Source organism: Equus caballus, chromosome X (genome assembly GCF_041296265.1).
Source record: "Equus caballus isolate H_3958 breed thoroughbred chromosome X, TB-T2T, whole genome shotgun sequence".
In the NCBI taxonomy this organism is placed as follows: domain Eukaryota; kingdom Metazoa; phylum Chordata; class Mammalia; order Perissodactyla; family Equidae; genus Equus; species Equus caballus.
In genome coordinates, this window is record NC_091715.1 from 141,348,000 (window position 1) to 141,375,173 (window position 27,174).

General features: G+C 43.1%; 1 protein-coding gene and 1 long non-coding RNA gene across 11 annotated transcripts in view; one reads left to right on the forward strand and one right to left on the reverse strand.

Annotated features, from left to right (window-relative positions):
• MAMLD1 (mastermind like domain containing 1) overlaps positions 1–27,174 on the forward strand; it is a 222,932-nt gene that overhangs the window by 112,227 nt on the left and 83,531 nt on the right. The window lies entirely within an intron of this gene.
• Positions 14,135–18,078, reverse strand: LOC138921898 (uncharacterized). The gene is made up of 3 exons (XR_011434882.1): positions 17,978–18,078; positions 17,621–17,674; positions 14,135–14,681 (listed from the first exon to the last, which is right to left on the reverse strand). It is a non-coding gene; the product is annotated as an uncharacterized lncRNA (long non-coding RNA).

Below are 27,174 nucleotides of genomic sequence, written 5' to 3' on the forward strand. Positions count from 1 at the left end.
ATAATACAAATAACTTCTGAAGACTTTCACTCAGTTCCCCAGATATTAACATTTGACCACATTTTCTTGCTATTTCTTCCTCTCCTCCGCTCCACACACACACAAACACACACACGCACACATTATTTCTTTTTCCAAATTGTAAGAATAAATTGCAGAAGCACTGCTCTTTTATCTCTGAATAAAAGTTGAATGTGTATTTCCTAAAAACAAAGACGTTCTCTTGCATAAACATAGGGTGTTGATCAAAATCAGGAAGCCGATATTGGTACCAATCTAATCTAAAGATCTTAATCTAAATACCTTATTAGATTTTGCTGATTTTCCCAATAGTGTCCCCTATAGCAAAAGAAAATTCAGGATCATACAGTGCATTTGGTCGTTATGTCTCTTTAGTCTCTTTAATCCAGAACAATTCTTCAGTCTGTCTTTGTGTTTTATGGCATTAAGATTTGTGGAGAGTACAGGCCAGTTATTTTGCAGCATGTCCCTCATTTTGAGTTTGTCTGATGTTTCCTCACGATTAGATTCAGGTTCTCCACTTTTGGCAGGAACACCACAGAAGTGATGCTGTGTCCTTCTCAGAGCATCATATCATGAGGTACATGATGTCGATATGTCTCATTACTGGTGACATTAACCTTGATCACCTGGTTAATGTGGTACCTGCCAGGTTGCTCCTGTCAAGTTACTATTTTTCCTTTTGTAATTATCTTATGGGAATATATTTTGACGACATGTTAATATCCTGTTACTCCCCAAATTTTCAGTCACGAGTTTAGCATCCATTGATGATCCTTGCCTGAGGCAAGTTTATTATGCTAGTTGCCAAATAATGAATTTCTAATTCCATCATTCCTTCTGTATTTATTATTTGGCTTTCTACTGTAAGAGAGAGCTTTCCTTCCCTCATGATTTATTTACTTATGTATTTATTTATATCTGGTGAACTCATGGATTATTCGATAAGTTATAATCCTTTACTATCATTACTTATTTTGATGCTCCAATTGTCCCAGGTTTGGCCAGTGGGAGCCCCTTTATGCTGGCTCCTATGTCTTTTTGACATGTCCCTAAGCATTCTTTGAGCATGGTCTTAATTTCTGGCACAACAAGATGCTCTAGGCTCATCTTGTACATTTTCTGCCCTAAAATGAGCCATTCTTCCAAAGAGCCCTAGTTTCTTTTAGTGAAGAATGGTAATTAGAAACGAAGATCTTGGTTGTAGATATATGCTCATTTCTGCAGGAGTGCCATTGCTAGTGGGCCCTCTCAGTCCACAAAACTGGGAAATAAATTAATTAATTCACACCAGTATTTCATTGATTTTAGTATTTTATTAATTTTATCATTGTGATCATTTCTCTGTCAACCTGCCTATCTATAAACCATGAGTTCACACTGTTAAGTCTAAATTCCAATTCAACAGCAAAGTTCTTTCTGTCTTCCCCTTTTCATATTCGTAACTCTCTTTTATGTCAGTGAGAAATCTCTCTGCTATTATCCATAATATATTTACTGGATCCTGGAATACAAAGAAAGTAGTTTCAGAGTTGCTAACCCATAGCTCTGTGAAAAGAAGCCTATTAACTAGAGTACAATATTTGTTTAGAATTCCTTTGTCTTTAGATTAAGGGTATATTGTCGGAAGACTGTTAAAAAAATTACTTGGGCTGGTTCTCCGTCCCCATGCCGCCAGCGTGGTCATTTGAATATGGTTCTGTTCACTTGTTTCTCTTTAGATTCCTTTTGGACATTTTCTTTTCCCATCCTTGTTAATTTTAATTTTTTTTAGCATGTGAAATAGTAACGTAATTCCAAAAGTCAAAACTATACAGAAAGTGACACCTCCCATTGCTTCTATCCTTTCCGCCTCATTCCGTTCCTCCCCTCGAAGTAACCAACCTCAGTCATTTTCCTGTGTTTCCTTTTGCACAACGGAGTAGATATCTGTGTATTTTCGTATACCCCTTCATTCTTACATGAAGGGCAGCATACTATAAATAGTACGCTTTGGGGCTTTGCTTTTTCTTGACAGTACGTCCTCGTTGTCACTCCGCAGTAGGTCATAGGGATCTTCCTCATTCTTTCGTTACAGCTGCACTGTTGGGTGGATGCACCCAAGATTATTCAGCCACCCTCCTGTGTATGAGCATGTAGGTTGTTTCCAGTATTTTGCAATTATAAACAATGATGCAATGAACAACCTGCTACATATGTATTTTTATTTTGTTGGAGATGTATCTTCAGAGTAGATTTCTAGAAGTGGAATTGGTGTGTCAAAAATTAAACACAGGGGCCAGCCGGGTGGTGTAGTGGTTAAGTTCGTGTGCTCTGCTTCAGCGGCCCAGGGTTCGAGGGTTCAGATCCCGGGCACAGACCTACACATGGCTTATCAAGCCATGCTGTGGCGGCATCCCACATAGAAAATAGAGGAAGATTGGCAGAAATGTTAGATTAGGGACAATCTTCCTCACCAAAAAAAAAAAAAAAAAAGAAAGTAAGTGGGGGCCAGTCCGGTGGTGCAGTGGTTAAGTTTGCACATTCCACTTTGGCGGCCCGGGGTTCACCGGTTCGGATCCCAGGTGCAGACATGGCACTGCTTGGCACACCATGCCATGGCAGGCGTCCCCCATATAAAGTAGAGGAAGATGGGCACGGATGTTAGCTCAGGGCCAGTCTTCCTCAGCAAAAAGGGGAGCATTGGTGGTGGATGTTAGCTCAGGGCTAATCTTCCTCAAAACAAAAAAATAATAGACACATATGTAATTTTGTTAAAAGGTATTGCCAAATTACCCTCCTGAAAGGTTGTACCGATTTGCATTCCCATCAGCAATGTATAGCAATGTGTGAGAGTGTCTTTTTCCCTAAAGCCTCATCAACAAAGTGTTTGCTATACTTTTTATTTTTTGTAAATCTGATGGGTGAGGAATGGTATCTCAGTAATTTTAATTAGCATTTTTCTAATTATGAGTGACTTGGAGCATCCTTTCACAAGCTTTAGAGCCTTTTTGATATTTGTATGTGCGTATTATCTGTTCATGTCTTTCTCCCCTTGTCCATTGGGTTTTTGGTCTTTTATCCTCACTTATAAGAGTTTTTATATATTAAGGATATTAGATTTTTAATCTGTGATATATGTTGCAAGTAGCTTTTCCCAATTTGTTCATTGTTTTTTGATGTTTGTTTTTCTTTGCCATGCAAAAGTGTTTTTATGTAGACAAATATCAATCTTTTTTTTAATCACATCTGGATTTTGAGTTGCAGTTGGAAAGACTTTCCTCACACCCAGGTTATGGAGGAATTCACCCAATTTTCCTTCAGTATTTGCAGGGTTTAGATTTTACATTCAGATTCCTAATCCATTTGGAGTTTATTCTTGTGGATGGTTATACGGTATGGCTCTTTCCATATTTTCAAATGGCTACTCAGTTATCACAACCCCATTTTTTAAAACGTCCATCTTTGCCCCAGTGATTTGAAATGTCACCTTTATCATATATTCAATTTCCACATATACTTGAGTCTATTTCTAGATGTGGATCCTGTCCCCCTGTTCGATTTGTTGGTTCTTTCTCCAATACCACGCTGTTTTAATTGTAGAAGAGTTACAGCATGATGTTTGAAACCTTTTATTTTGAGAGAATTGTAATTCACATGCAGTTTCAGGAAATAATACAACAGAGATCCCGTGTACCTTCACCCAGTTTCCCCCAATAGTAACATCTTGCATAACTATAATACAATATCACAACCAGGACACTGACATTAATACAATCCATCCACTTGATCCAAATGTCACCAATTTTACATGCACTTATTTGTGTACGTGTGTTCGTGTGTGTGTGTGTGTGTGTATTTAACTCAAAGCAGTTTTATCAAATATGTAGATTCGTGTAACCATTACTATGGTGAGGATAAAGAGCAGTTCCATCACCTCAAAGATCCTCCAAGTTGCCTTTTTATAACCAAACCCACCTCCCTCCCACCCTGCCCCACCCCAAGTCCCAAACGGAACCCATGGCAACCACTAATCTGTTCTTCACTTCTACATTTTGGCATGTTATATAAATCAAATTATACAATAGGTGACCTCTTGAGATTGGCTTTTTTCACTCAGCATAATTCTGGCTGTGGCGTAGCGCAGTGTATGAGGGGTCCTTTCTGATAGGTGCGTGGTGATATCTCGTTGTCGTTTTGGTTTGCATTTCCCTAATGCCTAATGATGTTGAACATCTTTTCTTGAGCTTATTTGCCGTCTGTATGTTCTCTTCAGTGAAACATCTGTTCACGACGTTGATCCACTTTCTAATTGGACTATTTGTGTGATTTTTGTTTTGTTTTGTTTTTACCATTGAATTTTGAGATTTCTTTACTTATTTTACATACTTGTCCATTGTCTGAAAAGTAATTTGAAAATATTTTCTCCCAGTCTGTACCTTGCCTTTTCATCCTCTTAACAGGTTCTTTTGCAGAAGGATTGTTTTATGGACCATACTTTGATTGTTGAGTCTAAGAACTCTGCATCAAGCCCTAGGTCCCAATGATTTTCTCCTTTTTTTTTTTTAAGTGTTATGGCTGTCCATTTTACATTTAAGACTGTGATTTATTTTGAGTAAATTTTTGTATAAGGTGTGAGATTTAGATCGAGGTTTTTTTTTTTTTTTTTTGCCCATACATGTCCAATTACTCTAGCATCATTTGTTGAAAGGGCTATCCCTTCTCCATTGGATTGCTTTTATGCTTTTGTCAAAAATTAGTGGGGCATCTTTGCGTGGGTCTATTTTTGCTCCATTGATCTATGTGCCTGTCCCTCTGCCAATATCACACAGTCCTGATTAATGTTGCTATAGTAAACATTAGTATCTGGTAGAGTGACTCCTCCCATTGTATTCTTCTTTTGTTCTTTTTTAAAGATTGGCACCTGAGCTAACATCTGTTGCCAATTTTTTTTCCTTCTTCTCCCCAAAACCCCAAGTACATAGTTGTATATTCTAATTGTGGGTCCTTCTGGTTGTGCTATGTGAGATGCCGCCTCAGCATGGCCTGATGAGCGGTGCCGTGTACAGGACCCAAACTGGCAAAACCCCGGGCAGCTGAAGCAAAGTGCGTGAACTGAACCATTTGGCCATGGGGCCGGCCCATGGATCTTTATTTCTTTTGTAAGCATTTTGTAATTTTCTGGATATAAATCCTATACACATTTTCTTAGATTTAATATCTAAAGAATTGTATTTTCTTTGGAGCAAGTGTAAATGGTATTGTGTTTTTAAACAGGTTTATTGATATAATTTAAAAGTGTTCAATTCACTGGTTTTTAGTATGTTCACAGAGTTGTGCAACAATCACCAGTATCTAATTTCAGAACATTTTAGTTACCCCGAAAAGAAATCACATACCCATTAGCAACCGGTTCCCATTCTCCTTTATGCTAAGCGCCTGGCAATCATTAATCTGTTTTTAGTCTCTGTGGATTTACCTATTCCGGTCATTCCTATAAATGGAGTCATAGAATAGGTAGCCTTTTGTGACTGACTTCTTTCCCCTAGCATAATATTTTCAAGTTTCATCCAGGTTTTAGCATGTGTTAGTACTTGATTCCTTTTTGTTGCCAAATAATAGTCCATTGTATGGATATACCACATTCTGTTTATCCATTTGCCAGTGGACAGAAATTTGGGTTGTGACCACTTTCTGACTTACGAATAATGCTTCTATGAGCATTTGTGTACAACTCTGTGTGTAGACATAGCTTTCATTTCTCTTGAGTTTATACCTAGAAGTGAAATTTCTGGGTCATATGGTAATTCTATATTTAACATTTTGAGGAACTGCCAAACTTTTTTGCAAAGTAGTTGCACCATTTTATAATCTCACCAACAATATATAAGGCTTCCAATTTCTCCACATCCTCACCAGCGCTTGTAGTTTTCTGTCTTTTTGATTATAGCCACTGATGTTGAGCATCTTTTTGTGTGCTTATTGACCATTCATATACCTTTTTTGGAGAAATATTTCTTTAGATCCTTTGCTCGTTTTTTAAATTGGGTTTTTTGTCTTTCTATTGTTGAGTTCTAAGTGTTCTTTATATATTCTGAATACCTAACCTTTATTCAGATATATGAATTGCAAATGTTTTCTCCCATTCTCTGGGTCATTTTGCCACCTTCTTGATGGTATTATTTGTAGCACAAAAGTTTAAATTTCAATGAAGTATAATTTATCTAGTTTTTCTTTTATCACGTGTGCTTTTGGTGCCATATCCAAAAAACCATTGTCTAATTCAAGGTCACAAAGATTTGCTCCTATGTTTCTTTTAAGAGTTTGATAGTTTTAATTCTTACATTTACGTCTGTCTTCTATTTTGAGTTAATTTTTGTATATTGTGAAAGAGGGGTCTGATATCATTCTTTTGTATGTAGATATCGAGTTGTCACAACACCATTTGTTAAAAAGACTATTACTTTGTCTTGGCTTCTCAAAAATCAATTGAACATAAGCATAAGATTTATTTCTTTTTTCTTGTTTCCTTTTTTGCAGGGAAGGATTCACCCTGAGCTAGCATCTGTTGCCAATCTTCCTTTTTTTTTTTTCTTTCCAAAGCCCCGTTATTCTTGCTCAAGGTCAATTTTACTGATCTTTTCAAAGAAGTAGCTTTTTGTTCATTGATTTTTCTATATTGTTTTTCTGTTCTCAATTTTCTTGGTTTCTTATCTTATCTTTATTTATTTCTTACCTTCTGCTACTTTTGGTTTATTCTGAACTTCTTGTCCTAGATTCTTTAGGTGTAAGCTTAGATTATCGATTTAGCTTAGATACTAATTTGAGACCTTTTCTCTTTTTTAATGTACGTGTTTGGTGCTATGCATTTCCCTCTCAGCACTGCTTTAGCTGTGTCCCACACATTTTTATAAGTTGTTTTCATTTTAATTCCGTTCAGTGCATTTTTTATTTCCTTTGAGACTTTCTCTTTGATCCATGGATTATTTAGAAGTGTGTTGTTTAATTTCCAAGTGTTTGGAGATTTTCGTGATTTCTTTCTCTTATTGATTTCTAGCTTAATTCCATTGTGGTTAAAGAACATACTCAGTATGGTTTGTATTCTTTTAAATTTGTTGAGGTGTGTTTTACGGCCCAGGATATGGTCTATCTTGGTATATGGTCTATCTTGGTATATGTTCTATGGGCACCTGAAACAAATGTGTAATCTGCTGTTGTTGGGTGGGGTGTTCTATAAATGTTATCTAGATCCTGTTAATTGATGAAGTATTCTTTTTTTTTAAAGATTGGCACCTGAACTAACAACAGTTGCCAATCTTTTTTGTTCCCTGCTTTTTCTTCCCAAATCCCCCCAGTACATAGTTGTATATTTTAGTTGTGGGTCCTTCTAGTTGTGGCATGTGGGACACCACCTTAGCATGACCTGACAAGTGGTGCTATGTCCACGCCCAGGATCCAAACGAGCGAAACCCTGGGCCACTGAAGTGGAGCGTGCAAACTTAACCACTCGGCCACGGGCCGGCCCCTGATGAATTATTCTTGAGTTCATCTTTGTTGATGCTGACTAGTGGTTGTATCTGTTACTCAGAGTGGTGTGTGAAGTCCCCAACTATAATGCAGATTTGTCTGTGTCTCCTTTTAGCTCCCTCAGTTTTTGCTTCATGTGTTTTGAGACTCTGCTGTTTGGTGCATACACATTTAGGATCCTTATGCCTCATTAGTGGATTGATTCTTTTATCATTATGTAATATTTGTCTGTCTCCAATAATTTTCTTTGCTCTGAAGTCCTTTCCTGATATTAATATAGCTGCTAATGTTTTTTTGAATTAATATTTGTGTGGTGTGTCTTTTTCTATCCTTTTACTTTCAACCTATCTGTGCTGTTGTATTTGGAGTATCCTATAGATAGAATATAGTTGGGTCATCTTTTAAAAAATCTACTCTGCCAATCTCTGTCTTCTAATTGGTATGCTTACACCATATAAGTGTAAGGTAATTGTTGATACGTTCCAGCTTAAGTGTGCTGTTTTATTATTTGTTTTCTGTTTGCTTCCTCTGGTTTTTGTTCCTCTCTTTCTCTTTTCTTGCATTCCTGTGGGTTACTTGCACATATTTTAGGATTTCATCTTCATTTATATTTAGTGTTTTTGAGTATATCATATTGTATAGTTTTCTTTGTGGTTGCTCTAGTAATTACCTAGGGTTACTCCAATAGCAGTATACATAAGTAATTTATCACAGTCTACAGTCTACATCTCATTACTTTGAGTAGAGTGTAGCAATCTTACTTCCATTTAGATCCCTTTAACCTCCCCACTTTTTAAATATAATTGTCTTAACCATTTCTTCTATTTACATCGAGTATCAGATGAGATGGTGTTACAGTTTTTGCTTCATCCATCAAATATGATTTAAGAATCTTGTGAGGAGAATAGTTTATTGTACTTATCACTGTTTTTACCTATTCTGCATCTCTTTTTTCCTTTATGAAGTTTCAAGTCTTTTTCTGTTACCGTTTCCTTTCTGCTTAGATAACTTCGTTTAGCCATTCTTTAAAGGTGAGATTCTTAGTGACATCTCTTAGTTTTCCCTCATCTGCAAAAGCCTAGATTTATTTTATTCCCTTTGTTCCTGAAGGATATTTTTTGCCAGATACATAATTTGGAGTTGACAGTTCTTTTCTTTCAGCACTTGAGAAATGTTATGCCATTTCCTTCTGCACCTCATGGTTCCTGAAAAGAAATCCCCTGTCATTTGGATTGATTGTTCTCTGTAAGTAATGTGTCATTATTGTCTGATTGTTCTCAAGATTGTTTTATGTGTGTTTTAGTTTTCCAAAGTTTAATTATGAAGTGTCTTGGCATGGATTTCTTTGCATTTTTTCTGTTTGGGATTATCTCAGGTTCTTGAGTCTGTAGGTTTGTGACTTTGCCAATTTTTGAAAATTTTCAGCCATTATTTCTTTGCCTAATTTTTCAATCTCACTTTTTCTTCTTCTGGGCCTCCAATGATACAAATGTTGGATGTTTTGTAGTTGTCCAGCAGGTCCCTGAGGGCCTCTTCCACCTCCTCGGTCTCCTCCTCTTCCTCTTCTTTTTTAGTTTATTTTCTCTCTGTTGTTCAGATGGACTGAATTCTATTCATATGTCCTCAAGTTTACCAATTCTATCTTCTTTCATCTCCGCTCTACAAACTGACCCATTCAGTGAGTTGTTTCATTTTTGTTAGTGTTTTTTTCAGTTAAATAATTTCCATTTGCTTCTTCATTGTAATTTCTATTTCATTGCTGAGATTTTTCTATTTTGTTAATTTGTTTCAAGAGTATTTACAAATGCTCTTTGCTTGTTGGACATTTTTATGATCACTGCTTTAAAATTCTTGCTGAATAATTCCAATAGCTGAATCATCTTGGTCTTGGTATCTGTTGATCACCTTTAGTCATATATGTTGTCATTTTCCTTGTTCTTGGTACGATGAGTGATTTTTAAATTATATCCTAGACATTTTGCATATTATATTATGAGACTTTGGATGGTATACAGTCTTACTTTTTAGCAAACTGTCTCCCTGTTAAGGTGCAATGTGAGTGGGTGGGTATGTATGTTCAGTTTCTTGCTGGGTCCCACTAGCAGAAGTAGAGAGCTGACTGATATGGCCTTATTGTTGATGGGTGGGGTGGAAGTTTAGCTCCCCCTTGGCTCTGCAGACACTTTCCTGGGGAAAGTGGAGCACTGACTTACCTTGCCTTGATGCCTCTGAGTGGGTGTAAGCTCAGCTTCCCATTAGGCCCTGCTGGGGAAGGGAGAAGTGGAGAGCTGACCCACATTGCCATTTTGCTGCAAAGTGAGGGCAGAATCTCAGATCCCTGATGGCTCCAGCTGACATCTGGCTGGCGGGGGTTGGGGGACAACACGAGGGTGCAGTCTAGCCCTGCTTCACTCTGCTTCATTCAGTCTTGTTGCTGCCAGTTGGGGATGTGAAGGTTCAGCTCCCCACTGGTCCTTTCTAACTAGCACCCGTGATTGCGTAGAACGTGGAGTGCTGACTAGCCGCAACTCGCAAGACCATGTTCAGTTTCATTGATGCTGAGTGAGGGTAGAAGTTAAGCTTCCCATTCGACCTCACTGATCCCTGGGGAGGAGAGTGCTTGTTCAAGTCTAGTACTGATCAGCTCCATCTCATACCACTTCCTTAAGTCTGCAGGTGGAGGTGGAAGCTCAGCTTCTCTCTGGACATTGCTGACACTACCCTGGTGGGAGAATGGAAGCATTCTTGGAGCCCTGACATCTCCACCTCTGGAGCAATCAGCACGACCATCTGCTTACATGGGGCCAGGGGATGGGGTGAGGTGGAACATCAATTTGGCCTGGCTGAAACCACAGGACAGTGATGGTTTTCTTTTGGTGTTGGCTGGAATAAGGCAAAGATTTTTAAGAAAGTCTTCTGTCATTTAGGCTGCCTTCTAGAGTCCTTTGACTAGGGGGAAAAGGCTTTTATTGGAGGGTTTTATTTGCCTGTACCTGTTGGCGGTTCCAGGTTGGAAACTTGTGCAGCATCCTGTCAAGGACATATGAGCGACAATAAGGAAACCCAGGGAACTTACTGCTGTGCTGTTCCTCAAGTCTCTAGGTCCCTGGGTTGACTGCCTTTTCTTTATACCTTCTAAAGTCTTCTTAGGCTTGTTTGCTCTGTCATGACCAGGTTTTGTTTGTTTCTGCAGTTTGCTTTTTAAAACATTTCTAATTGTGATAAAATATACATAATGTGAAATTTATCATCTTGACCATTTGTAAGTTTACAGTTGAGTATTGTTAAGCATACTCACATTGTTGGGCAATATGCAAGGGCTTTTTAGTTGTAAGAGGGGGAACCTGGGAGGAATGGGGCTTACTCCATCTTGGTCAGAACCCGAAATGTCCTACGGTATGAATTTGAAATAGGAATTCAAATTCATCACCTCCTTTCTAACATCATCACCTGTGCTTGTTCAGCACCCACCTCAAACCCATGACCCTTCCCTGGCCTGTTGCCCCAGCTTACAACGGTTCTTTCCCATCTCTTTGTGGACTTCTGATGCGGCTCTCCTACAACGCACTTCTGGCCATGGCTCTGCCATGTTCCAGTACATCCAGACTGAAGGCCATACTTCTTTGCTAACATCCAGGGCATGTTCCGAGCTGACCCCAGCCGCCCTCTCCCACATCATGTCCAGATACTCTGAGGGGAAAGAGGAAGAAGGAGAGGTAAAGAAGAAGGAAAAGGAGGATGAGGAGGAAGAGAAGGAGGCAGTGGAGGGAGGCACGAGAGTACATTAGCTTTCCAAAGACCCATATCAACATTAGCTGTGGATATGCCTTCTTTCCTGCTCTCCCAGTGGAGGTAAAGAGAGCTGGCAGCACCGGCATCTGTAGTAGGAAGGCTGTCAGTGATTATTACACCAGGGCATTTCCCATGTGGACTCAGTAATGGACATCCTGCCCCCTTGACTATATGCTGCCATCAGGGAGTTTCTGGGCTAGTGGAAGAAAGAGGCCAACAAATAAATATAACATCAATGAGCATAAGTACAAAGCGAGCTATAGAAATGCTGCTTCCTCCACGAACCCCCATAGGATATTTCTGTTTTCTGAAGGTATGCGTTGCTTGCAGCCTTGTAGTATGATTATTTCCAGAAGGTTGGTTCCTTTATAGCAGGCACTGTCTTGGATCCATCTTTGTATCTTCCGCTGTTTCCTTATCAGAATCCTATTCACTCATTAGGGTTACACTCATATGTCACTTGTCTGGAAAGCTTTCTCCAGTCTCCTTGGTTAGCAGTCATTCCACAAACATTTCCTGAGCACCTGCTCTGTGATAGGTACTGTACTTAAGCACTGAGTATGGAACGTTGGTGAGGTATGCTCTGTGCCCTGCAGGAGCTTACAGTCAGCTCAAGTTTTATCACCCTGTCATCCTAAAAAACAGAACAGCAAGTTGTTTTACCAGGAAAATGCGTCTATTCAGGAATAGCAGAGGAATTGCAATTCAGGACAAGTAAGCTATAGCAAAAGCCACCCGCAAGTCCCGCAAGCAAAGGAGCGGAAGGCTATTTTATAGAGAAAAACGAGGAAGTTGAGAGGGGTTGTTTTGAACAAAAGTGCATTGGTAGAAGGCAAGAGTTCAGGGTGCTGACAGTTTCTCATTGGCTGAGTTGCTGAGGTAGTCAGTTTCTTGGGGAGGAGATGCAATATACATGTTTTCCTGTTGGGGTCTGGAATTGACCATTCTTCCTGAAATTGATATGGTGTGGTAGTGCCTGAGAGCTCCTCCTCCTGGCCACCCAGCTCCCTTTAAAATGAGGTTTCCTTTATTCAGTTTTACAACCCTCAAGATCTTCTATTTTGGTGTCCAGCACCACCTGCCATGTGTCATAGGTCAACCTTTCCCTCTGAACACCAAGCCCAGTGCCCAGCCCAGATTAAGCTCTAATGAGGGGTAGATGGATGGGTGCCAGAAAGGTCCAAACCAAGTGATATTTCAGGTTCAGGGAAAGGAGGAAGATGTATGGCCCAGAGGTCACTTGCAATGAAGAAGAGGTCATGCATGGCAGAGAGCATCCCCCAAGCAGCTAAGCCTTTGCTTAGGCCCTGGGGTGGTGAGTTTGGGAGCAGCAGGGGGTGCAGAGGGCTGAAGGCAGGCCAGGGAGGGGCCGCCAAGTGTGGAGGACTATAAAGGCTGTGCTTTGGCGCTTTCCCTGGAGGGAATGCGGCTCCATCCATATTTTTGAGCAGAGAAGACGGTCAGATCAGTGTTTTGGAGAGATCACTCTGACTGCAGTGTAGAGGACAAAGTGGGAAGCAGAGACTGGAGTCAGGGGAGGTCCCCTGGCAGAAAGCTGTGGCAAGAGTCCAGGGGAAAGATGCTGAGGATAAACCAGGGCAGCGGAAGGAGACAGACCTGACAGGCGGTTGAGAGGTAGGATCAACAGATGGCTATTACTCCACAGACAGGCCTGACTGATACGTCACTCATACAGAGATGTGGGCTAGAATCTGGGATAGAAATACTGTTATTAACAACTGTGGAAGGTGTTCAACTCAGAGGCTTTTGAATAGTGTTGTGGGTTGAAATGTGTCCCCCCCCGCAAAAAGCTGTGTTGGAGTCCTAACCCCCACAACCTATGAATGTGACTACTGAGAAATAGGGTCTTCGCCGATGTAATCAAGTTAAGAAAAGGTCATTAGGGTGGGCCCTAATCCGGTGTGACTGGTGTCCTTAGAAGCAGAGGTAAATGTAGACACAGACACAGGGAGAAGGCCATGTGAAGATGGAGACAGAGATGAAGCGACGCATCTACAAGCCAAGGAATGCCAAGGACTGCCAGCAGCACCAGAAGGTGGAAGAAAGGCCTGGAACAGCTTCTCCCTCAGAGCCTCTGGAAGGAACCAACCCTGCTGACACCTGGATTTCAAACTTCTGGCTTCCAAAACTATGAGAGAGTACATTTCTGTTGTTTCAAGCCACTTGGTTTGTGGTAATTCGTTACGGAAAACTAATACAAATGGTATGAAAGAACAATTGAACTGGCTCTCAGGGACTATTGAGGGAGTTTGTGAGGGGACATTCGTGGTGTAAAAATTTGGCAGCAGCTGTATTGGTGGCTTGGAAAGAGATCATCTTATATTTCTAACTCAGCTTGCCCCATTGCTCTCTGAAGAGAGTCTCATTAAAAAAAATTACTGGGTGTTGCTCAGAAGTTGTCATATGTTATTGTCAGAGAAACAGGATGGTGGCCCAAGAGATCTACAAATTCATTCTGCCTTGTGGCTTAAGTGGCTACCGCCTGGTCACAGATTGGAAGTTTTCCGGGGAGGTTAGAACCCAGACCTCCCAGATGAATGTTCTTCCCTGCTCTCCGTCAGCATACCTCACCTCATGCCTTATTTGTGACAGTTACAGACACTTCAACTAGTATGTGTTCCAGTCGGAGGATGTTGATTTAGAAAGCAGAAAAAAGGCAAAGATATTAAAAGTTGTTGCTATCCACACACTGGAATATTCTTCAGCCGAGAAAAGGAATGAAATACTGATGCTGCAACATGGAATCTCCAAGACATTGTGCTAAGAAAAGAAGCCGGACACAAATGAGCACATGTTGTATGATCCCATTTATATGCAATGTCCAGAACAGGTAAATCCATAGAGACAGCAAGCAGATTAGTGGTTGCCAGGAGCCGGGATGGGGAGTAGGGAATGGGGAGTGACTGCTAATGGGTACAACGTTTCCTTTTGGGGTGATGGGAATGTTTTAGAACTACGTGGAGCGTACGGTGCATAGCACTGTGATGGTACTAAATGCCACTGAATTGGAGACTTTAGAATAAAATGGCTAACTTTATGTTATGTGATTTCTACCTCAATAAACAAAGTCATTGCAGGCTTGAAACCATATTTTATTACTTGGTTTCGGAAAATTTGGAGATCAGTAATCCTTTCTGGGCTCTGAGGAGGGCAGGCTAGTCTCGCCACCTTTACGTAAGCCGCAGGCAGCGCAGAGAGCCCAAGGGAGCAGATGTTCGCTTGCGTGTGTCCTCACGGAATAAAGAACAAAGTAGCCTGGCCCTCCCAAGAGGCGCCTCGGGCCGCCCACGTGGTTGGACATTTCACGCTCCCATCTGACTTCTAGGTGGATCAACTGCACCCTGTGGTAGAAAAGGGTAAAATAGAAATGTCAGGACGTGAGCCCCCTGCACTCACTCCATCACTACTGAAGGGTCGCTTCAAATGGTTGTGATTTTAAAGAGCCGTTTCCTCCACAACAGCTTCTCCTTAGGCTGTGGCTTCGTGGGAGCCTTCCAGAAAGTTCAAGGGAAAATACACCGGAGACCTTCATCCAGAAAGCTGAGAAGGCACAGGCCCATGAGAACAATGAGCAAAGCGCATCAATGCATCAGATGAAATGTCAAAAATGGTCCATATTCCCATCCTCCGAGTCTCTGGGATATTACCACGAGCTGAAAACGGAGCTGCTGGTGGGATTTTTTCACCGCTTTGTTGAGCTATCCTTGACATACAATAAACTGCACATATTTAAAGTACAATTTGATCAGTTTTGATACATGTAAACACCATCACCACAGTCAAGATAATGAATACGCCCATCACCCCCTAAAGTTTCCTTATGCCCCTGGGTAATCCCTCCCTTTTGGCCCTCTCCACCATCCACAGGCTACCGCGGATCTGTCTTCTGTCAATCCTGAGTAGTTTTCATTTTCTAGAGCTTTGTATAAATGGAATCATAGAATAGGGACTCTCGTGGTCTGGCTTCTTTCATTCAGCATAATGACTGAGATCCAGTCAGGCGGTGGGTATCAATTGTTCATTCGTTTTTGTTGCTGAGTATTCTGTTGTATGGATTTATTTATCCATCCACCTGTTGATGGGCATTTGGGTTGTTTCCGGATTTGGCTGTTAACATAAGCGAACAAGCATTGATATGGACATACTCTTAGGTTTCTCTTAGGTGAATGCCCAGAGAGAGAGTGCTTGGGTCATAAGGTGTATGTTTAACTTTTAAAGAGATTCCCAAACTGTTTTTTGAAAGTAGTTGTACAATATTACATTCCATGCTGGTGTGATTTTTAAAATCCATGGCTTTCTACGCGGTTGGCAGAGGGAGGTGGGTTTTCAGACATGTTCTGCAGCAAGTTAGACGTTGGGCTGAATCCGGAAATAACCCTTGGTCTATAGCATGAAGCAAGATTGGAAGGGGGGCAGGTGGGAAAGGGAAAACTGGATGGGGACAAAGCTCAGAGAATGGGGAACGTCAGCAGACGTGAGACTGGCCCCTTTGAAGGGAAGACTGAGAACTGCCGGAGGCTGAGGGAAGGGAGGGCACAGCCAGGTGTTCAGAGCCTTTCTCCGGGCTGCCTGCTGGAGAAATGGAAACCCTCTGGAGAATGAATGAGGCTCACTTGTAGGCCCCGGAACCCACCTGCGCGGCCATGTTACTGCCTGGGTCTGGGAGCCCATTGCAGTGGGGCAGCGTACACTTAGCGTGTAACTTGGGATAAGCCAGGAAGCGAGGGCGTTTGTGACAGTACCTGTTTTCCACCCTTTGAGCACTTACTGTTTGTATGGCCCTTCTTGTTTGTCCTGTTATCTCTTTAAAGGCCGATCAGAGAGAGGCAAGGTGGGGAGGGGACCTGGGGGATACTGTGCCTTCTCAGAGAAATCCCCTGCCAGACAGAGGTCTTTGTGCCGGGCATCCATCTGCTGCTCTCAGGGGTTGTGTTCGGATAGTGTCTAGGGACTGCCAGACCTTGAGGCAGGAGACTTCTGTTCTAGGGCTGGCTTTGCCAGAGCAGCAGGGCTGCTCCCATCCCAGAGCCTCAGTTTCCCCATGTACAGGATGTGGCTAAGACTAGGTGGTATCTGAGTTTCTTCCAGTACTCAGCTCCAAGGGTTAGAACCTGAGCCCAGCTCCAGGGCTTCATCCTAGACCTTGAGTTGCAAAAGGGAGTTTGTTGAAGAAATTTTGTATCAAATCTCTCATCTCTGCATCTCAGAAATTTCTACGAGAAGCACGTAATGGTGTCTTTCCTGCCCTGGTGAGGTGCAGTCTCCTCTGGCCATCCTTTGGTGGCAAGCGATGGGATGAGGAGGAAGAGAAAGATGTGAACATTAATTGGGCCTGCCCTCTTAGCCAGGCATGTGTGCTGGGTGCCTTTCATATCATGCTAAGAGGAGCAGGGGCAAGCTGATCCTTACCGAGGGCTCACTCTGGATTGGACATGGTCCTCAGGACTACACTCAGGGGCTCTTTTTTTAAATTATCTTTTATTGTTTTGCTGAGCAAGATTGGTCCTGAGCTAACATCTATTGCCAATCTTCTTCTTTTTGCTTGAATAAGGTTTGCCCTGAGCTAACATCTGTGCCAGTCTTCCCCAGTTTTGTAAGTGGGTCGCCGCCACAGCCTGGCCACTAACGAGTGGTGTAGGTCTGAGCCCGGGAACCAAACCCGGGCCACTGAAGCAGAACACACGGAACTCAGCCACTAGGACATGGGGCCAGCCTTGGGGGCTTGTTTTTTAAGCCTCGCAGCACCTGTTGGGTAGATTCTGTTATCGCTGCCTCCACTTTACAAAGGAGGACACTTAGGCACAGGAATGGTATAGTCCTTGCTTCCTGTCACACTGCCAGGGAGTGGCAGAGCTGTTAAGAAGAAAAAGAATTCGAGCAGGAACGTCCTTCTCCAGCAAGATGAAATCCAAGCATGCAAGTCAGGAAGGAAAGGCATGCTGCCCTCGGACCTCCATCACCTCACAAAGCCTGGGTCAAAATGACCAAAAACAAGTGCTGCCCAACTGAACTCCTCCAAATCCCAAAGCACAGCTGTCCTTCCTTAGTCTGTTCAAATATAGGTGCCCCGGGATCCGCTGGGTGCCTATGTGATGCTTTGATGCTCAAGCCAAGAGGAGGTGGGTCCTATATTCCCTGGAAGATCCACCCGGTTAGTATTTTTCCATCAAGATAGTAACACATTTGTTCTAGAATTTCTCTGTGGTAGACATTGGCTGGGTTTGGGGCCCCACCAAGAGAGATGCAGGCAGAGGAGCAGAGCCACCTTGGAACAACTCACCCTGAGAGGGCCGGACAGTGCTGCTTTTCCATGGAGCAGGGCTTCTAGGATAGCCTGGAAGAGTGGACAGGGGTCTGACTCAGCCTCTCCCCCGCCCCTCCTTCAGTCACCAACTCCACTTCATTTTCGTCTCCGAAAGCTACTTCTCAGCCATTTCCCAGGAAGGTCTGACTCATGATCCCAAGCTGTCTCACAGGGGAAAAATGTTGGAGTGCCCATCGACGATTACAGGCCGTGGGCATGGCCTCTATCCGAATGGGCCCAGACATCCTAAATAAACAAGCATGCCTGTTTCTGGAAACCAGACAGAGCTCTCAGGAGAACCTCTCTGACTAGCTATCAAAAGGCTCTTTATACCTGGACACGGGGCCGGGGAGGTGTAGATTCTGGGATCCTTACAGCAGTTCTGATGAGTGGCTTCTGAGTTCTGTGGGGCCGAGCTGGTCCTCACAGCTTCTGGAAGGGAAGTGAATCAGTACTGGGTGCTGGTGAAATTATTGTCGAAGGCCGGGATTCTTAACCCTTTTTGTGCTGTGGATACCCTTGGCTTTCCGGTGAAACTTAGGGACCTTTCTCACACAGAAAAAAATGTTTTTAAATGCACAAAATAAAACAGTGGATCACAAAGGATACCAATTAGATTGAAATAGTTCTCAAAATAGTTATATTAACAAAACAAATTTGTGATATATTTATGCAAGTGCTTCGTAACATTAAGATCTAGCAGTAGGCCTGATAACGACTGTAATTTCAAGGTAGTGATAATTGGAGATTCCTGCTATGATCGTAATGTGAAATAAAAATATCTGCCATTTTTCTTGGCACTGAAGTCACAAGTTCTGTAAATATTACTGTGGTCTGCTGCCAAAATTCATAATTGAAGGAAATGCTAAATTTCAGTTAGAGGTTAGTGAAGATAGAAGTGTAGTTTTTTCCCCATTTGCGTTTAGAGACTCTGAATTCTCTCCGTGAGCCCTAGGTTAAGAGCCCCTGCTAAGACAACACGGAAACTATCTAATTGGTTGGGATTTTTTTTCTCTGATTTCCAGCTAAGTCAAACTGTTGACCTTACAACTTTTCATGCTGTATTTTCTTCTTACTGTCAAAGCACAACCAGGTAACTTATGTGACCAGAAACTAGGCAACTAAAGGGTTAATGAAAATCTGATCCAAAACTAAACATAGTCTGTCAAATATTTTCCAGACAAGGAGAAAACTAAATGTGCTCTTTTTTAGAGGTCGATGTCCTTGTTTTTGCAGATGTTGCCATCCTACAGTGAAACTTACACGTTGCAGCAGGACCCCTGCAAATTGCTCCATCTCTAAATGGCATGTTGCATTGAAGCCATTATGTAATAGCATTGAATTTGCTGTGTAACGGCCTGCACATGCGCCCTGATCGGTCTGTTACACAGCTGTAGCATATCCTCTGCACTCTGGTGTATAAAACCTCCACCTGCACTAAACTGGGGTGTCAGGACTTTAGGAGCTATCTCCGGTGTTCTCCATTGCTTGTGCAAGCAATAATCTTTTTTCTTCACCCAGTTCAGCTTTGGTTGTGCTTTTTGGCTCCACACTCACCAAGCGATGGACCCATGGAGTTCAGTTACACTTAGGTGCCAGTCCTAGCTCCCGGACTTATGAGCTGTGTGACTTTGGGTGAGTTGCCGAACCTCTCTGAACATCAGTTTTCTCCTCTGTGAAAGGAGAATGATAATAGTACCTGCCTCTTAGTGTTGACGTGAGGCTTAAATAAAATAATGCTTGTAAAACATCCTGGTACTGTGTTAGCCCTTAATAAAGATAGCTAAAATTATTCTTATTAGGGAAAGAGTTTATAAACCAAAAGGGAGCATGTGTGTGATTATTTTAGCAATCTGCCTTCTTCTTTGGTGATTTATGTGTTTGCCATCTCTATGTTCCTAGAGTAGAAGACACAGGACACACACAGACAGGGGAGGGGGCAGTGGTGTGCTGGAGCTGGCTCATACCAGCTCCCAAAAGCCAATTGTTACATTTTCAGAAATTTTGCCAGCTGGTTGACATCATGTTGATAGGTTGAAATCAGCCACAGTAAAAGTATTTACAACAGAAGTCATCAAGTCCTGCAACAAAGCTTTTTTAAGTGGAGAGCCGCTTGTTAAGCATTTGCCAGCACACCACAGGGAGAGAAGGTGGGAGCTGGGGCAACCTATACTGTATCTGGGAAAATGTGAAACATCAGAAGGGTTTCGGGGGAGAAAACTAAATGTTCCGTGTGGTCCCAGTTAATTTCATTTTCAGTCTCTTGGCTCTTCCATCTACACAGTTTTGGATAAAGAAAAGAACAGGTTTTTCTTGATTAATGTTCTCAGTTCTTGATAATTACTTCCATCTCAGCAATTCTGCAAAGGATCCGTTTTCAGATAAGGGGGGAAAAATCTCTGCTCTCTTTATCTGCAGAGTACAATATTTTTTGCTTAAAATCCAATTTTTCTGTGTCCTCATAACTTACTTCCCTGTCAACTTTTATCTGTAAGACTCCAGTGCATTCTTCCTTAAGAGTATTGCAAAGGCACACAGCAGAAGAGTGAATTTACTGATTATGCAGCCCTGTTAGCATTACTTAAGTCCAAATGTTGGCTTCCATGGTGTTTCCAGAAGTCCTAAGTGGATGTTTATGTCTGCAAATGGAAGCACTGAGTAGCTCGACTTGCGGGCCAGTGCGGGGGAGTCAGGCCTGGGGTGGCGGTTTACTCAAACATTGGCATTTGGTTGCACGAGCTGTTTTCGAGTGCTTCTCTGCTAGCTTGCCACAATCTATAAGCCACTTGTATATGCTGCTCTCCACTTGTTAAGTATGCTAACTCGTGATGGAGAAAGGAAATAGGATGGAGGTGGAAGTTGGTGGAGAAGATGGCTATAGAGTTGGGAGCTCCCGTCAGTCCTGGAAGGGGCCGGACAGCCTCTTTTGTGGAGGTGCTATGGGGTGCTCCAAGAGGGAAGGTGCGCTGCGGAACTGCCTCTTGCCTTGAGGAGCTCCACCGGGACTTTGGCTGGCCTGCTGAGCTACTGGTCTGACACTTTCCCCACCCGGATGCAGCTTCCCTTGGATATCAGTTTCTATGAAATGTGGGTACAATCAGTTTGGTGCTTCGGGGTGTTCCACTCCTTGCCTTGCTGGGTAGTCAGCATTATTGTTCATGTCTTTGAAGTTTCCTCTTGCTAAAACCCCACTCAATTGGGTAATACCTCTGGCTGGCTGCTTGGCAGCAGGTGCATAAGCCAGCGTCACCATCCAGCCTGGCCATTAATATCATGATTACCCAAAGATGACAAGCGGTTAGGGATGGGAGCACCATTGCTGCCAAGATGGGATCTGGTTTCTGGAAGCCAGAGTGGCAAAATTAACAACCTAAACTCAGGCGAGCCACTTGACCAGTCCTGGCTCATCCTTTTCTCCGACAGGGCCTGGTCCGTGCACTTCAGATAGAGTGGCCAGCGGAGCTGCCTCTCCATGGAATCCGTGATTCTCAGAAGCAAACCAAACAGCACTCTCTATTCATGTGTGTTTCTGCCTGTGGCAATTTCAAACCATTCCTGTCAAAATGTACTTGTTTTCCAAAATATCTTTTTCAAATTTAAGTTTTAAATTTAGGAATGGGGGTAGGGAAAATATATTTTACAAAGTAAGCCAGAGAAATTGGCTCCTATAATTGACACAGAAACGGTGTGTGAGTATTGCTGTCAGAAATTGAGCCTGACCTTGAGCTTGAGAGCAGTGAGCCCGAGCCTCGGAACTGGGTGCGTCCCTTCCCCTCTTGTTTTGCTGTGCCATGTGTGTTCTGGGCCCTGATGGGAAAGGAGCTCCCTGGGGGCGCAGAGCATGGTTCCATCTTACATTGTTTGGCATCCAGAGGACACTGAGGCCCAGAAAGGGGCAGGGACTACCCGAGGCCCCACAGCGAGGGAGCAGCAGGGCCTCTCAAAACCCAGCCTCCTGACTCCTAGGCCAGCTCTCCGCTCTGTCCTGTAGAACCTCTGAAGCCTGCTCAGGTCTCTCCTGCTCTCTGTCACCCAACTGTGTTCGCACCCAAGTTAGTAATTTTTGAATGTTGGGGCCCTTTCCAGAGCCATCTGCTGCGAAGGAGACTCCTGCACCCACTGTCCTTCTCCGCTGTGTACCTGCCCCGGCACAGGCTCTCTTCGAGGGGCTGGCAATCAGCATGGGCCGCATATTCTAGCGAGGGCAGACTGGACAGAAAAACAGTCAGATTGCTTTGTGCACAGTGTTTCACTCCACCCAGCAACTACTGCCGCAGTGGCCAGATTCCCCTCTGTCAGGACCCAGTGGGGACCTGGAGGAAGACAGTACCACTGGCTAACATTTGGCAGGGCTTACCATCTGTCAGCGACTGTGGTAAGCACGTTATGGATGTCATGCCTTTGATCTTCACCACAACTCTATGGGGTAGATGCTATTATTATCATATCTCTTTTACAGATGAGGAAACAGGTGCACAGAGAGGGTGAGTGACTTCCCCAGTGCCACACAGCTAATAGTGGCAGCAGTAGAATTCAAATCCAGACCATTGGGCACCAGGGTCCATGCTTTCACTGCTCAGCTACTACACTACCTCTCAGGATGGCACAGAATCTGAAGTCTAGACCCCACCAAGTTCAAGGAAGGCCCAACGGCCAGGCCAGAGTCCAGCCCTAGGTTCTCCCTACTAAGGGTGAGCACCTTCACTCTGGAAGAAACTCTGGGGGAGCCATGTGCTATCTGGGTATCACCAGGCCTGGCCAGTGCTCCCTTCCCATTCCTCAGCCAAGCACCCTCCTCTGGGATAGGAACCTCAGCCCTGTTTGCTTCACAGAATGTGTGAGAGGCTCCAAGGAACCAGCTCTGATCACACCAGCTCCCTCCTTTCAAAAAGTCCATCAGCACTGACCATCCATCACCCTACTCTGGGTTCCAAGCTGGGTCACCAGGTTTTGCAGAGAATGATAGATTGTTGGCTTGCTGGGCGAGCTGGTGGCCACCACTGCCTGTGCTCTAGAGCAGTCTTAGCTGCAAGGCCGTCTCAGTGTTTGGCATGCACAATGCCTCTGGAATTTGGCCTCCAAACCAGCTGCAGAAGGCCTAGCCAACACCTCCATGGTGAGCAGAGGAGATGTGTGCAGGTTGGACCAGACGCTGCCTAGAGGCTGTCTGTCAATGTGTCTGGGGTGCTGTCACCACATCCCACACTGCCCTGATCTGAAGATTGCCGTGCAAACCTGCCCAACAGGACCCTTTGCTGCCAAGGCAGCCTTCTCTGGCCCATTTCCTGCTTTCCTGGGTCCCAGCAAGCCCACTGTCGGGAGCTGTCAGCGCCCCAGGAGCAGAAACGGCACTTACTAGTGGGAGAAGCAGCAGGCCACCAGTACATTGAATCCACTTTAACTGGCTTGTTTGCTTTGCAAATCACATTATTTCTGGTCAAATTTAGGGAATAAAAACTTAGTAATTAAAACCATATGATCTAGAACCGTATTAAAAGTCAAGGATTTAAATGTGCCCTACAAAATGTTCTAAAGCTAAAATGGTATTAGTATGGCCATACAGATTTTCCTAGAAGGAAATATAATCACTCATTAGGAAAAGAAAAGTGCATGTGTCAGCAAATGCACAACACTGGGTGCTATTTTGTTCTCTTAGCTGCAGACAGTAAGGCGGGGGCCCTGGGGCTCACGACTCAGCATCAGAACACAGCACAGCAGCCGTGAGTGTGAGGGGGGACAGTTCAGCTCTCTCCACAGTCCCGTTCCTACCTGGGGAGCAACCCGGGAAGCCCTCCCCAACCCTCCTTACCGTACACTCTCACCCAGCAGCCCACCCCGTCCAGGCTTCTGCTAGCTCTCACCCGTCCACACAGAGAGAGGAGCCACCTCTCCAGCTCCACCCTCAGGCTCTTCCCCTCTTGCGTCCCTCAAGGTGGACTCCCCTTCTTGGCCAGTTCTCTGCCAGTCTACAGCCTTCTGTGTTCCTCTGGCCCGTCCTTCCCCTGGTCCAGCCACACATCTGGTTGGCAACTCAAGCCCAACCCAATGGACTCCACACGGACTGATGGACTGTGCCTCAAACCTGTATGGAGTTGTGACAACTTCTCCCACTAATTTGATTTCACAGCCACTTTTCATTCTCTCTCTCTCTCTTAAATAGCCTTATGAGTTTATTTTTAAGTTAAAGTGAATACTATCAATTTTATTCCAATCGCAGCACTCCTTGAGCCACCTGAGGTGCCACAAACCCAACTTTGGAAATTTGAAGGGTTTCCCTTGCTGGTCCCTATATTTCTAGTTACTGCGGATGATCAGATCACTTCTCCTACCTATTCAGGCATTGTAAGAAATCATCTGAGATGTCTTTTTGTTCACTGACAACTCACTTGGCCCCATTGGCTTCTCTTGCACAGTATTTCTAGGATCCCTCCCTTCTGTGTAAGCGCTGTATGCCGCCTGTTTTGGAAGCACAGTGATTGACACTCAGCCGTTGCTGGAAGTCTGCGAGCCCAGGGCACTTCACCATACGCCTACTCTGGACAGTTAGGAGATTGGAGGCAGGCGCGGCTTTCCCCTTCCCAGGTTACCCAGGAACCCTGCTTTGAAGACAGAAGATTGAGTCAAGAACATGAAGAGAGGTGTAAGACAAGGAAGACGAGAAGAAACTCTGTTCCAATGGCAAGAAATAATCAGTTTAAAGCTCATCACACCAAGTGGAGTACCCCAGATCTTCTGGAGAAGGAGCAGCATCGGATGGAAGCAGCCGAGATGCATCGGAGTCGGAGTCAGGGGTGGAAAGCTGGAGAGATGTGCCCCCAAGGGAGAGAAGAGGGCAAAGAGACACCACACCCCGGAGTCCCTGGATAGTGAAGAGAATTGTCCCACAGAAGGAGAAACCAGGCTCTTTGGAGAAAAACTCCAGGCTTCTTTTTTTTGTTTGTTTGTTTAATTGAGTTCATAATAGTTTGCATCAATGTGAGATTTCAGTTGTACATTATTTCTTGACTGTCGCCACATAAGTGCTCCCCTTCACCCCCTGTGCCCCCACCCCCTTCCCCTGGTAACCACTGAACTGTTTTCTTTGCCCCAGTACTTGTTCATATTCCACATGAGTGAAATCACCTGGGGTTTGTCTTTCTCAGTCTGGCTTATTTCACTTAGCATAATTCCCTGTAGGTCCTTCCATGTTATTGCAAATGGGATGAATTTGTCTTTTTTCTGGCTGAGTAGTATGCCATTGTATATATATACACCACATCTTCTTTATCCAATCATTGGTTGATGGGCACTTGGATTGCTTCCGTGTCTTGGCTATTGTGAATAGTGCTGCAGTGAACCTAGGGGTGCATATGTTATATTGGATTGTTGATTTCAAATTGTTTGGGTAGATACCCAGTAGTGGGAGAGCTGGGTCGTATGGTAGTTCTATTTTTAGGGTCTTTTATTTTTATGATAGGTTACAATCTTGTGAAATTTCACTTGTACATTATTGTTTGTCAGTCATGTTGTAGGTGCACCCCTTCACCCTTTGTACCCCCCCCTTTCCCCTCATAGCCACTAATCTGTTCTCTTTGTCTACATGTTTAACTCCCACCTATGAGTGGAGTCATACAGAGCTCGTCTTTCTCTATCTGGCTTATTTCACTTAACATAATTCCCTCAAGGTCCACCCATGTTGTTGTAAATGGGATGATTTTATCCTTTTTTATGGCTGAGTAGTACTCCATTGTATATATATATACCATATCTTGTTTATCCAATCGTCAGTTGCTGGGCACTTAGGTTGTTTCCATGTCTTGGCTATTGTAAATAATGCTGCAATGAACATAGGGGTGCATGGGACTTTTAGAACTGCTGATTTCAGGTTCTTAGGATAGATACCCAGTAGTGGGATGGCTGAGTCATATGGTATCTCTATTTTTAATTTTTTGAGAAATCCCCATACTGTTTTCCATAGTGGCTGCACCAGTTTGCAAGCCCACCAGCAGGGGATGAGGGTTCCTTTTTCTTCACAACCTCTCCAGCATTTGTTACTTCTTGTTTTGGTTATTTTTGCCATTGTGATATGTTTAAGGTGATATCTTAGTGTAGTTTTGATTTGCATTTCCCTGATGCACAGCGATGATGAACATCTTTTCATGTGCCTGTTGGCAATCCGTATATCTTCTTTGGAGAAATGTCTGTTCATGTCTCCTGCCCATTTTTTGATCGGGTTGTTTGATTTTTTGTTGTTGAGTTGGGTGAGTTCTTTATATATTATGGAGATTAACCCTTTGTCAGACATATGACTTGCAAATATTTTTTTCCCAATTAGTGGGTTGTTTTTTCGTTTCAATCCTGTTTTCCCTTGCCTTGAAGAAGCTCTTGAGTCTGATGAAGTCCCATGTGTTTATTCTTTCTATTGTTTCCCTTGTCTGAGGAGACATGGTGTCCAAAAAGATCCTTTTAAGACTGATGTCAAAGAGTGTACTGCCTATATTTTCCTCTAGAAGCCTTATGGTTTCAGGTCTTACCTTTAGATCTTTGATATAGTTTCAGTTTATTTTTGTGAATGGTGAAAAGGAATGATCAATATTCATTCTTTTACATGTGCCTTTCCAGTTTTCCCAACACCATTTGTTGAAAAGACTTTCTTTCCTCCATTGTAGGCCCTCAGCTCCTTTGTCAAAGATTAGCTGTCCATAGATGTGTGGTTTTATTTCTGGGCTTTCAATTCTGTTCCATTGATCTGTGCACCTGTTTTTGTACCAGTACCATGCTGTTTTGATTACTGTAGCTTTGTAGTATGTTTTGAAGTCAGGGATTGTGATGCCTCCAGCTTCGTTCTTTTTTCTCAGGATTGCTTTAGCAATTTGAGGTCTTTTGTTGCCCCATATGAATTGTAGGATTCTTTGTTCAATTTCTGTAAAGAATGTCATTGGGCTTCTGATTGGGATTGCATTGAATCTGTAGGTTGCTTTAGGTAGTATGGACACTTTAACTATGTTTATTCTTCCAATCCATGTGCATGGAATGTCTTTCCATCTCTTTATGTCGTCATCAATTTCTTTCAGGAAAGTCTTGTAGTTTTTGTTGTATAGGTCTTTCACTTCCTTAGTTAAATTCACCCCAAGGTATTTTATTCTTTTTGTTGCGGTTGTGAATGGTATTGTGTTCTTGAGTTCTTTATCTGTTAGTTCGTTATTAGAATATAGAAACGCTACTGATTTATGTAAGTTGATTTTATACCCTGCAACTTTGCTGTAGTTGTTGATTATTTCTAGAAGTTTTCCAGTGGATTCTTTGGGGTTTTCTATATATAAGATCATGTCGTCTACAAACAGCAAGAGTTTCACTTCTTCTCTCCCTATTTGGATTCCTTTTATTCCTTTCTCTTGCCTAATTGCTCTGGCCAAAACCTCCAGTACTGTGGTGAATAAGAGTGGTGATAGTGGGAATCCTTGTCTCGTTCCTGTTCTCAGGGGGATGGAGCTCAGTTTTTGCTCATTGAGTATGATGTTGGCTGTGGGTTTGTCATATATGGCCTTTAT